Raw genomic sequence first — 10,517 nt, forward strand, 5'->3', positions numbered from 1 at the left:
GAGGGCACATTGTCACACAATAATTGCCGGACCGAATGAAGACCTTACCGAACCATGCTTTTGGGCTTATTGCCAAATCACATGGGCCTATTGCAGGACCGCTCTTTGGTAGTGCTAGACAGTATGGGCCCGGACTGCTCTTTGGCAGTGCCGAACCGATTTGGGAGAGTGCCGGACCGTTTGTTTACATTGTTGGACAGCCTTTTTGTATGTTTTATGGGAAAAGTTAAGTCGTGGGTGTTAGAAGAGAGAGAGAGAGGGCATTTTGATACTAAAAGCTACAAATTTTTGAGAGGGGGATTATTTGCTAGAAAAGTTTTGATAAAAAAAATTGGTTGGGAGAGGTGATAAAAAGAGTTAAGGAGGGCTTTTGTAATTTTTCCTACTATAAATTTTTGAGTGGGGGATTATTTGCTAGAAAAGTTTTGATAAAAAAAATTGGTTGGGAGAGGTGATAAAAAGAGTTAAGGAGGGCTTTTGTAATTTTTCCTTAAAATTACTATATCTAAGACAATTTTTTACTTTGATTTTCTTTTGGAATAGAGTGTGGTTTCCATAAGGTTGCAACCTTAAACAATCCATTTAAGACATGCCTTCAAATTTTATCATAACATATAATTTTGATGTAAAATATTCTTAAGATTATCTCAAAATCTATTTTCAAATCTAATTATAAAATTTTAAAATCCAAAAATGATTAAAATCAAGTAGATGAAACTCTTGAAAATGGACGGTCTAGATAATATGTTGTAAGATGCACCATTTCTGGGAGTCAAAATCCTTTTTTTTTCATGGTCATACATCTCGATGTCGAGATGATCAATTAGAGGGTTTTTAAACATTAAGACAACCTTTAGTGATGGATTTTTTAGGTGCATCTATAGTTCTATATTTTAAGGTTGCAACCTTAAATAAACTTTTCCCTTTGGAAGGATTATCGTAGTGAAAATAGAAAAGATTATATGAACAATAGGAAAATGGCAAACATTAAGGTCACAGTACGGAAATTTCTTTAAATATGACCAAAATTAACTCCATAACATGCATCTTTTAAGGAAAAGGTTTACATAAGGTATCAACCTTATATTATACGAGTAAGGTGCACCTAAAATCCCACAAGGAAAGGTTGTTTCGGTGCTGGAAAACCCTCAAATCAATCATCCTGGAGATTTATAGACATGCAAAAGGGGGATTTCTAGTCCTAACAATAGTTCATCTTCTAACACATTATCTGGACCGTCCATTTTTAAGATTTTTAAGTTTTTATATATTTGTTTGATCGTCACCATTTTTGAAACTTTAAATTTCATAATTGGATGCAACAATATGATTTCATATCATCACAAAGCTGCGCAGCACCAAAACTGCATTTCAGCATATTTTTAAGGTGCACCTTACTTCAATAGTATAAGCTTCACACCTCATACAAACCTCACCCATCTTTTAATCACCTACCCTATAAGAAATTCAAGATTTGCAAACATGTGAAACATGTGGATAGGAACTTGGCTTGGGTTCCCTATAAGCAAGCATCTTTGCTAAAAGGAAAGGATACCTAACGAATAGATCCCCAAATACAGTTGTGAAAAGCATATTAATTTGATTATGTTTATTATGTGCGACATTCACGAAGGCCCACATCATAGACTATCCTATTGGAAGGTGATTATATGTAAAAGAGCAATTATTCTTTTATGTACTTCTGGAATTAGGAGGATATAAACAATTGCCACTCAGGCCAGTCCATATCACTATGAAATGAAATACAACTCAAGAAGAATATAAAACGGCTTTATTTATTTCGCGAGTCTTACATCAATATATCAACTTGTTTACATGCGAAATCCTGGGCAAAACAGGCTACCTAAAGTCCATCTGGTCATGATTAATGTGCAAACTTGTTAAATCACAGTGTCGGTGGAGAGAGGGTCCCATAAAATTCGAATTTGTGGGGAATCTACCTCAAAGGGACTTCTTCAAATCTGGATAAAACCAAGAAATTGATGAAAATGTGGCCTATCAAGCCATTTTCTCCCATAAATTTTTTTTTTTTCAATAATGGTACAAAAGCTATATTGAAGTATATGTGAAATCCCATGTGGTTAACATGAAGCAATGTCATATACTTGAGTCCATTTTTTAGCTTTAATAAGATTTACACTGGAGGGAAAACCCAGTGTTATAAATATCTTTTATCAAATTATAAAAATGCTTGGATGACATCCTATTATGTGAGTCATTAGTGGACTAATGACAGGTTTAACTTATTACATAGGATTAAATAAAAGAAACTGCCTTGAGTTTCCTTTAAGGACCACGGCTAATATTAGGTAGTGTTTCAAAATAATTGGTAAGCTCCAATTAGAAAAATCTTTTTTTCGTAAGTCCTTTATTTCCTTAAATTAAAAATTTTGTTAACATTCTATTTTATCTAAATAGCATGAAATCAATACACTTTGAATATGAAAAGTATTTGGAAGGTTTCAATTACAAAGTTTTTATGGTAAGTTCTTTATTGCCTTAAATTAGAAATTTGTTCACATTCTATTTTATCTAAATATTTTGAAATCAATGCACTTTGAATATGAAAAGTATTTGGAAGGTTTTAATTACAAATATTTTATGGTAAATTTTTTATTGCCTTAAATTAGAACATTCTATTTTATCTTAATAGCATGAAACCAATGCAAATCAGTGTGTGGTCCGATTTCAAAACGTAAGTCTCTCTCTTTTTCAAAATTTAAGTTTGTCTCTCTACCTAAAGATAAGTAAGTCTCTCTCTTCAATGAACATGAAAGACGCATTCATTAGCTTGTCATTTACACTATGGGCTATGAACCACATGAACACCATCATCCCCATATCCATGACCATAGACATCATTCGAAAGTTGCACTGATGTTAATATTGTGAGACATTATTTTATATTTTAGCTAAACCTCTTACTGCACAAAAGGCAGCTTGTGTAATTTTAGGCAGAGCTCAATATTCATTCATCTAATCAATTGTATGAAAACATATGGAGAGGAAAAGAGAGATACACTATCTCATTTGTTGTGTACGAAAGAGAAATTTGGTATTCACTATTTACTTTTTTATTTCTAATATAGCCCTCTAGCAATTATACATATTATGACAAGACAACTATTTATGTAAACAAATACTTCACTTGAAATATTTCATGGTGATCAATGCTTATGAATATTCCAAGTTCAAGAATATATATATATATATATATATATATATTGGTGATAATATTCTTTTTTCTCCCTTACTTTTTTACAAGATTGTACATTACAACATCCTTGGAAAGTGTAAGCCTTTTGGCCATTTTTTGTAAGAATATTTTGTTTGAATTAATAATGTTGTTCATTATTTTTAACCTAGTTGTGGCTTATTTTTATTTATTTTAGTTACTATTCTTCCTTATATTTAGAAAACTAAATTTGTACCCATGAAGATGTGATGCTAAGCAATTATTTTTCATTGAGATGTAGTAATCATTGGCACCTTATAATGCTTTATGTATATCCACGTAACATTAAAAATATTTAATGATGTATCATGTTAGATTGAATTATCATATTGTTGATATCTATTCATTGGATAGTGGGAGTAAATCATCATTTACCAAATTAGAATTGAATTTGTTATCCCGATGGTGATCAATACACATTAAGAAAGTTATTGAATTGCTCATTCAATAAGCATTCTCAATGCCTTGAAGAGGATTCGAACCTCCACCACCTAAAGCTTTATCAAATTATTATTGTTCTTATTATTTTGACCTATGATTTGAATCAGTGTTTTGGACTTAAAAATCAATGGTGGATGACATGTTTGAGAAACATGCGGAAGCAATGGGCCATTTTTTCTTTTGGCTAAAAGATAGATGTAAATAAAATCCAATGTGTTGGTGAATAATTTGTAAGGTATATGAGAAATCTCATGCGGGTAATATGAGACAATACCATATACAAAACCAATGAGGCCAATAAATCCAAATGTGGTGTATGACCACAATGGCAGGATATATGTGGAATCTCATGCAAGTAACATGAGACAATGCCATATACAAGGTTGTTGAGGTCAGGAAATTCAAGTGTGGTGTATGACCGCTTTGACAAGGTATATGTGAAATTACATGCAAGTAGCATGAAGCAATGTCATATAGAAGATTGTTGAGGCCAAAAAATCTAAGTGTGGTGTATGACCACATTGGCATGGTATATGTGAAATCACATGCAAATAGCATGAGGCAATGCCATATAAAAGGTTGTTGAGGCTAGGAAATTTAATCTAAGTGCGGTGTATAACCATATTGGCAGGGTATATATGAAATCCCATGAAAATTGCATGGGCAATGCCATATATATGACTTTGGAGGCTAAGAAATCTAAGTGTGGTATTTGACTACACTGGTTGGGTATATAAAAATCCCATATGAAAAGCATGAAGCAATGCCATGTACAAGATGTCAAATGGCCTTCAGGCCAAATGGGAGTTGTTGGAAATATGGCCTATCGGGTCTTTTTCTCCCAAATTTTTTTTTTTTCAATAATGGTACAAAAACCATATTGAAGTATATGTGAAATCCTATATGGTTAACATGAGACAATACCATATACTTGGATCCATTTTTTAGCTTTAATAGGACGTTGCATTAGATGGAAAACCTAGGGTCACTAGAGGTAAAACCCAATGGTGTGTTTGGAATTGGATTCCTTGTAAAAATATGTTTTTATATTATAGATATACAAAGTTTATTTAATTTATAAATATCTTTTATCAAATTGTGAGAATGCTTGGATGACATCCTATTATGTAAGTCATTAGTGGACTAATGACATGTTTAGCTCATTACATAGCATTAACAGTTTGGTGACAACTTGTTAATCTTAATTAGCTACACTTAAAGGAATTAAGTTAGGAGTTACACTTGAATCTCAACTCCTATAGACCATGAATGTGAGAGTTACAAAATAAATGTGTTCTCTATAAAAAAATGTTAACCCATCCAGAAAAGATAGAAAAAAGTATAGAAAAATAGAGATGGAAGGTGAATGAGATTCATCAAAGGTGACTCTCAAGGTTGCATGTCACCGCATGGCTTGGTCTATAGAATTTTGTATAGAACCTTAAGTCCCTCATGTGATTTAAGGATAGATCCGAGTAAGTTTTTTTTAAAAAAAAAAATTTATTTATTTATTATTATTTTTATTGGGACTTACTGAAACTTTAGAAATGAGTAAGAATATGAAGGACGAGATTTTGGAATGCCTTTTAGAAATAGCAAAACAAAATAAAGAAGAAAACAAAAACAAATAAACAAGATAAAGAAGAATACAAAAACAAAATACTCGGAGGCCTGACCCTAGGAGTTGCGAACCAGATCACCTGAAGTTGGGACTCGACACCTAGAGTTGTTGATTTGGAAGTCTTCTCAATCTAAATTTTGAAAAAGAGAGAGAAACTTATCTTTAGGTAGAGAAATAAACTTAAATTTTGAAAAAGAGAGAGACTTACGTTTTGAAATAGGACCACACACTGATTTGCATTGGTTTCATGCTATTAAGATAAAATAGAATGTTCTAATTTAAGGCAATAAAAAATTTACCATAAAATATTTGCAATTAAAACCTTCCAAATACTTTTCATATTCGAAGTGCATTGATTTCAAAATATTTAGATAAAATAGAATGTGAACAAATTTCTAATTTAAGGCAATAAAGAACTTATCATAAAAACTTTATAATTGAAACGTTCCAAATACTTTTCATATTCAAAGTGTATTGATTTCATGCTATTTAGATAAAATAGAATGTTAACAAAATTTTTAATTTAAGGCAATGAAGGACTTACGAAAAAAAAGATCTTTCTAATTGGAGCTTACCAATTATTTTGAAACACTACCTAATATTAGCCGTGGTCCTTAAAGGAAACTCAAGGCAGTTTCTTTTATTTAATCCTATGTAATGAGCTAAACCTGTCATTAGTCCACTAATGACTCACATAATAGGATGTCATCCAAGCATTTCTATAATTTGATAAAAGATATTTATAACACTGGGTTTTCCCTCTAGTAACAATGTTTAGTGACAACTTGTTAATCCTAATTAGCTGTATTTAAGGGAATTAAGGCAGGAGTTACACTTGGATTTCGATTCTTGTAGATCATGAATGTGAGAGTTATTAAATAAAGGTGCTCTCTATAAAATGAGGTTAACCCCTCTAGAAAACAGGGAGAAGGATAGAAAAGAGGTGAATGAGATTTACCGAAGAGGGCTCTCAAGGTTGTTTGTCACCGGATGGCTTGGTCTATAAGATTTAGTGTGGAACTTTAGGTCCCTCGTGTGATTTAAGGACAGATCCGAGTAAGTTCTTTATCAATTTCAATTTTATTTATTTATTTTTTTTTTTAATGGGACTAACAATGGTATCAAAGCTAGGTTTGTAGATTTATGTTTGCAAAAGAGGATATCCTTATAGAAAACAGGTCTACATTAATAATGTGGGATGTATCATAACAACAGTTAGATTATGTTTTATCAATACAAGCCACTGGATGCATTCCTATCCAATGCATTATCTATGGTTTTTCATATTTATTTTTGACTTACTTTAACAAAACCATGATTGAACGACTGTTAGAGACATCATACAATATTCATATAGATTTATTTTTTATGTGATTACTCTTGTATAAATTAGAAATAGACTTATGTGCGAACTTATGATTATGCAGACTGTTTAATAGCTAAGTGGTAATTGAGTTCTTGACTTTAACCTATCAATCTTAAGATCATTTCTATAAAACAAAGGTAAAGTTATATATGTCAGGGAATAATGCTTGCAGTCAATACATTTATTAGGACCATATGCCCTGATAATTCAAGTTCTAAAGCCTGGTATTTCTTACCTTCAGTGTTATCCAGTTGTTCATATATATATAAATAAAGCATGCAACTCACATGGACAATTCCTTCTCTCTTACCTATTAGAAAAAGAAAAAGGAATCCATTATTTCTTCTATAGGGGTCTTTTGGTTATTCCACTCATGAGTAGCGAATGATGTTGATAATATAAATCAAGTGTCGGGCACAACAATCCTTCCAGCATATCATCTTTACATGCTTTCAGAGTATTTTATGACCTGGATTTTAAATAATATTATAATGAATAATTTACCCAAATTCTATTACAAAGCATTTGTGGTAAGCTCTTTATTGTCTTAAATTAGAATTTAGCAAATTTCAATTATAAAACATTTGTGGTAAGGCTTTTATTACCTTAAATTACAATTAGGTAAGTTTCAATTACAAAGCTTTTGAGGTAAGTTCTTTATTGCCTTAAATTAGAATTTGGTAGGATTCAATTATAAAGCTTTTGTGGTAAGTTCTTTATTGCCTTAAATTAAAATTTAGCAGGTTTCAGTTATAAAGCTTCTGTGGTAAATTACATTCTATTTTATCTTAATAGCATGAATGAATGCAAATCAATGTCCAATCCTTTTTTTTAAAATTTAAGTTACTCTTCATTAGATAGTGGTAGTAAATCATCATTTACCAAATTAGAATTGAATGGGTTAGCTCTATAATTATAAACGCACATTAAGAATGAGCAATTACTGATGCAGGATGCTAAACTATATTGGACTAATTTTTGTTATTATGATGACTACATATTCAGAATAGTGGGGGCCATTATTAAATAGTTTGATAACATTATCAATTTGAAACTCATGGAACATGTCAAAAAGAAGTGATATTATATTTCTTTCTTTTGTTGTTGTTAAGGTTGAGACCACTTAAAAGATTTCTTTATGTATATAATAATACCAACAATTTTGTCAAATTATGAGTGTTTTTATTATTTTGACCTATGATCCGAATCTGAGCTTTGGACATAAAAACCAGTTGTGGACGATATGTTTAATAAACAAGCGAAAGCAATAGGCCTTTTTTTTTTCTTGGCTAAAAGATAGATGTAAATAAAATTCAACATATTGGTGAATAATTGGTAAAGTATATGTGAAATCTCATGCAAGTAGCATGCGGCAATGCCATATACAAGATTATGGAGGCCAGAAAATCTATATGTGATGTATGATCACATTGGTAAGGTATATAAGAAATCTCATGCAGATAGCATGAGGCAATGCTATATATAAAACCATTAAGGCCAAGAAATCCAAGTGTGGTGTTTGACCACATTGGCAAGGTATATGTGAAAGCTCATGTAAGTAGCATGAGACAATGTCATATACAAGGTTATTGAGGCCAGGAAATCTAAGTGTGGTGTATGACCACTCTGGTAAGCTATATGAAAAATCTCATACAAGTAGCATGAGGCAATGCCATATATAAAACCATTGAAGTCAAGAAATTCAAGTGTGGTGTTTGACCACATTGGCAAGGTATATGTGAAATCTCATGTAGAAAGCATGCAGCGATGCCATGTATAAGGTTATTGAGGCTAAAAAATCTGAGTGTGGTGTATGACTACATTAGCAGAGTATATGTGAAATCCCATGCAAGTAGCATGAGGCAATGCCAAATATAAGGCTGTGGAGGCCAGGAAATCTAAAAGTGGTATGTGACTACACTGGCTAAGTAAATGAAAATCTTATGTGGAAAGCATGAGGCAATGTCATGTACAAGATGTTAAAGGGCCTTCAAGCCAAGTAAGAGTTCTTGGAAATGTGGCCTATCAGGCCCTTTTTCTCCTGAAAATTCATTTTTTCAATAATGGTACAAAAACCATATTGAAGTATATGTGAAATCCCATGTAGTTAACATGAGGCAATACCATATACATCGATCCATTTTTTAGCTTTAATAGAATGTATCACTAGAGGAAAAAAACCCAATATCACTAGAGGAAAAACCCAATGGTGTGTTTGAATTCTTTACAAATTGTGGGAATGCTCGGATGACATCCTATTATATGAGTCATTAGTGGACTAAAGAAGGTTTAACTCATTACATAGGATTAACAGCTTGGTGACAACTTGTTAATCCTAATTAGCTACACTTAAGGGAATTAAGGCAAGAGTTACACTTGGATCTCAACTCCTATAAACCATGAATGTGAGAGTTAATAAATAAATCTGTTCTTTATAAAATGATGTTAACCCCTCTAGAAAAGAGGGAGAAGGATAGAAAAGAGGTGAATGAGATTCACCAAAGAGGGTTATCAAGGTTGTTTGTCACTAGATGGCTTGATCTATAGGATTTGGTATAGAACCTTAGGCCCCTCATGTAATTTAAAGACAAATCCGAGTAAGTTCTTTATCGATTTCTATTTTATTTATTTATTATTATTATTATTGGAACTAACAATCTTCATTTGAAGATTTCTCTAATTTTGCGTTGTAAACAATATGCCACATAATTTTCATCACCAAGATGCACCATAGTAGCACCCTTGTATTTGGAAAAGGTATTGAAATGCACTGTACAAGGAACCATGAAATTGGTTGGGACAAGACTAGGGAAAGACGAAAAGCATTTAGAATCCAATTCCAAGACTTTGAAGCTGCAGAACGATACAAAAAAAAAAGCCTATTTGTTTCTTCATTATACATGCATATCAAACAAATATCAGTGATTGGTAGATGTCTTCTTCTCCATTGCTGTATTGATAATGCTACGTTTTAGATTGTCAATCAAAAAATTAGCCTTCGTTTTAAATGGAAATGGAATGGAGCATGCATATACAACACTTTGCATGGGCATCATTGTTCTTGATTAAAAATTTTAAGATACCAAGCTCTTACAAAGAACTTCCCACTTGAATTTATCTCCCAAACTAAGATATCATCCATGCTTGAATAACATAGCACTTCTCTCAATAAGGATTGGAGCATGATTTATTGATCAGCCACTGCTTCATTGACTTCACGATACTTGAGTTTAATATCCCATCATGAATTTCTTCCCCATTCTCCTCCTTGACATTAATGCTGGGTTTAGCAACCTTTTGGTACAACTTTGGGAATTGAAACTTGAGTGCAGTGTTACTAATCTACTTCACAAACTAGAATGATACATTTGGTTGCAGATCACTACTCTTGTTGTTTAGGTTCATGGCAATTTATAGATTGTTGTAGTTTAATAAGAGAAGTCATAAAAGTACATCCATCTGTATCATAGGGTGTTTAGGGTTTCACCATAACTAATATAGGGGTAGCATATGTAACTCTCAAAGGTTAATACTCCGCAGAGGACTTATGGTGCTAAACTATGGATCTTTACAAATTACAATATTTTATTATTGCGTGAGTGTCCATTTTGTTTTTCTATTTTATTTTTCATTTTCTTTTATTCATTGCATGGAGAATTCAAGCACGTCTTAGATAGTACACAAGTAATTCTCATAAGCAATAGCATTATGTCGAGTCGATGGCTATCCTTCCTTAGAGTGATTTTCTCATTAGAGAGATTTTCTTTCTTATGTAATGAACTGACCAAAGAGAGTCATAAAATAAATAAAAATGAAAATAGAAGAAATTCGTA

This window comes from Amborella trichopoda, chromosome 6, assembly GCF_054954075.1.
Source record: "Amborella trichopoda isolate Santa Cruz 75 chromosome 6, AtrichopodaSantaCruz75HAP2 v2.0, whole genome shotgun sequence".
Lineage (NCBI taxonomy): Eukaryota > Viridiplantae > Streptophyta > Magnoliopsida > Amborellales > Amborellaceae > Amborella > Amborella trichopoda.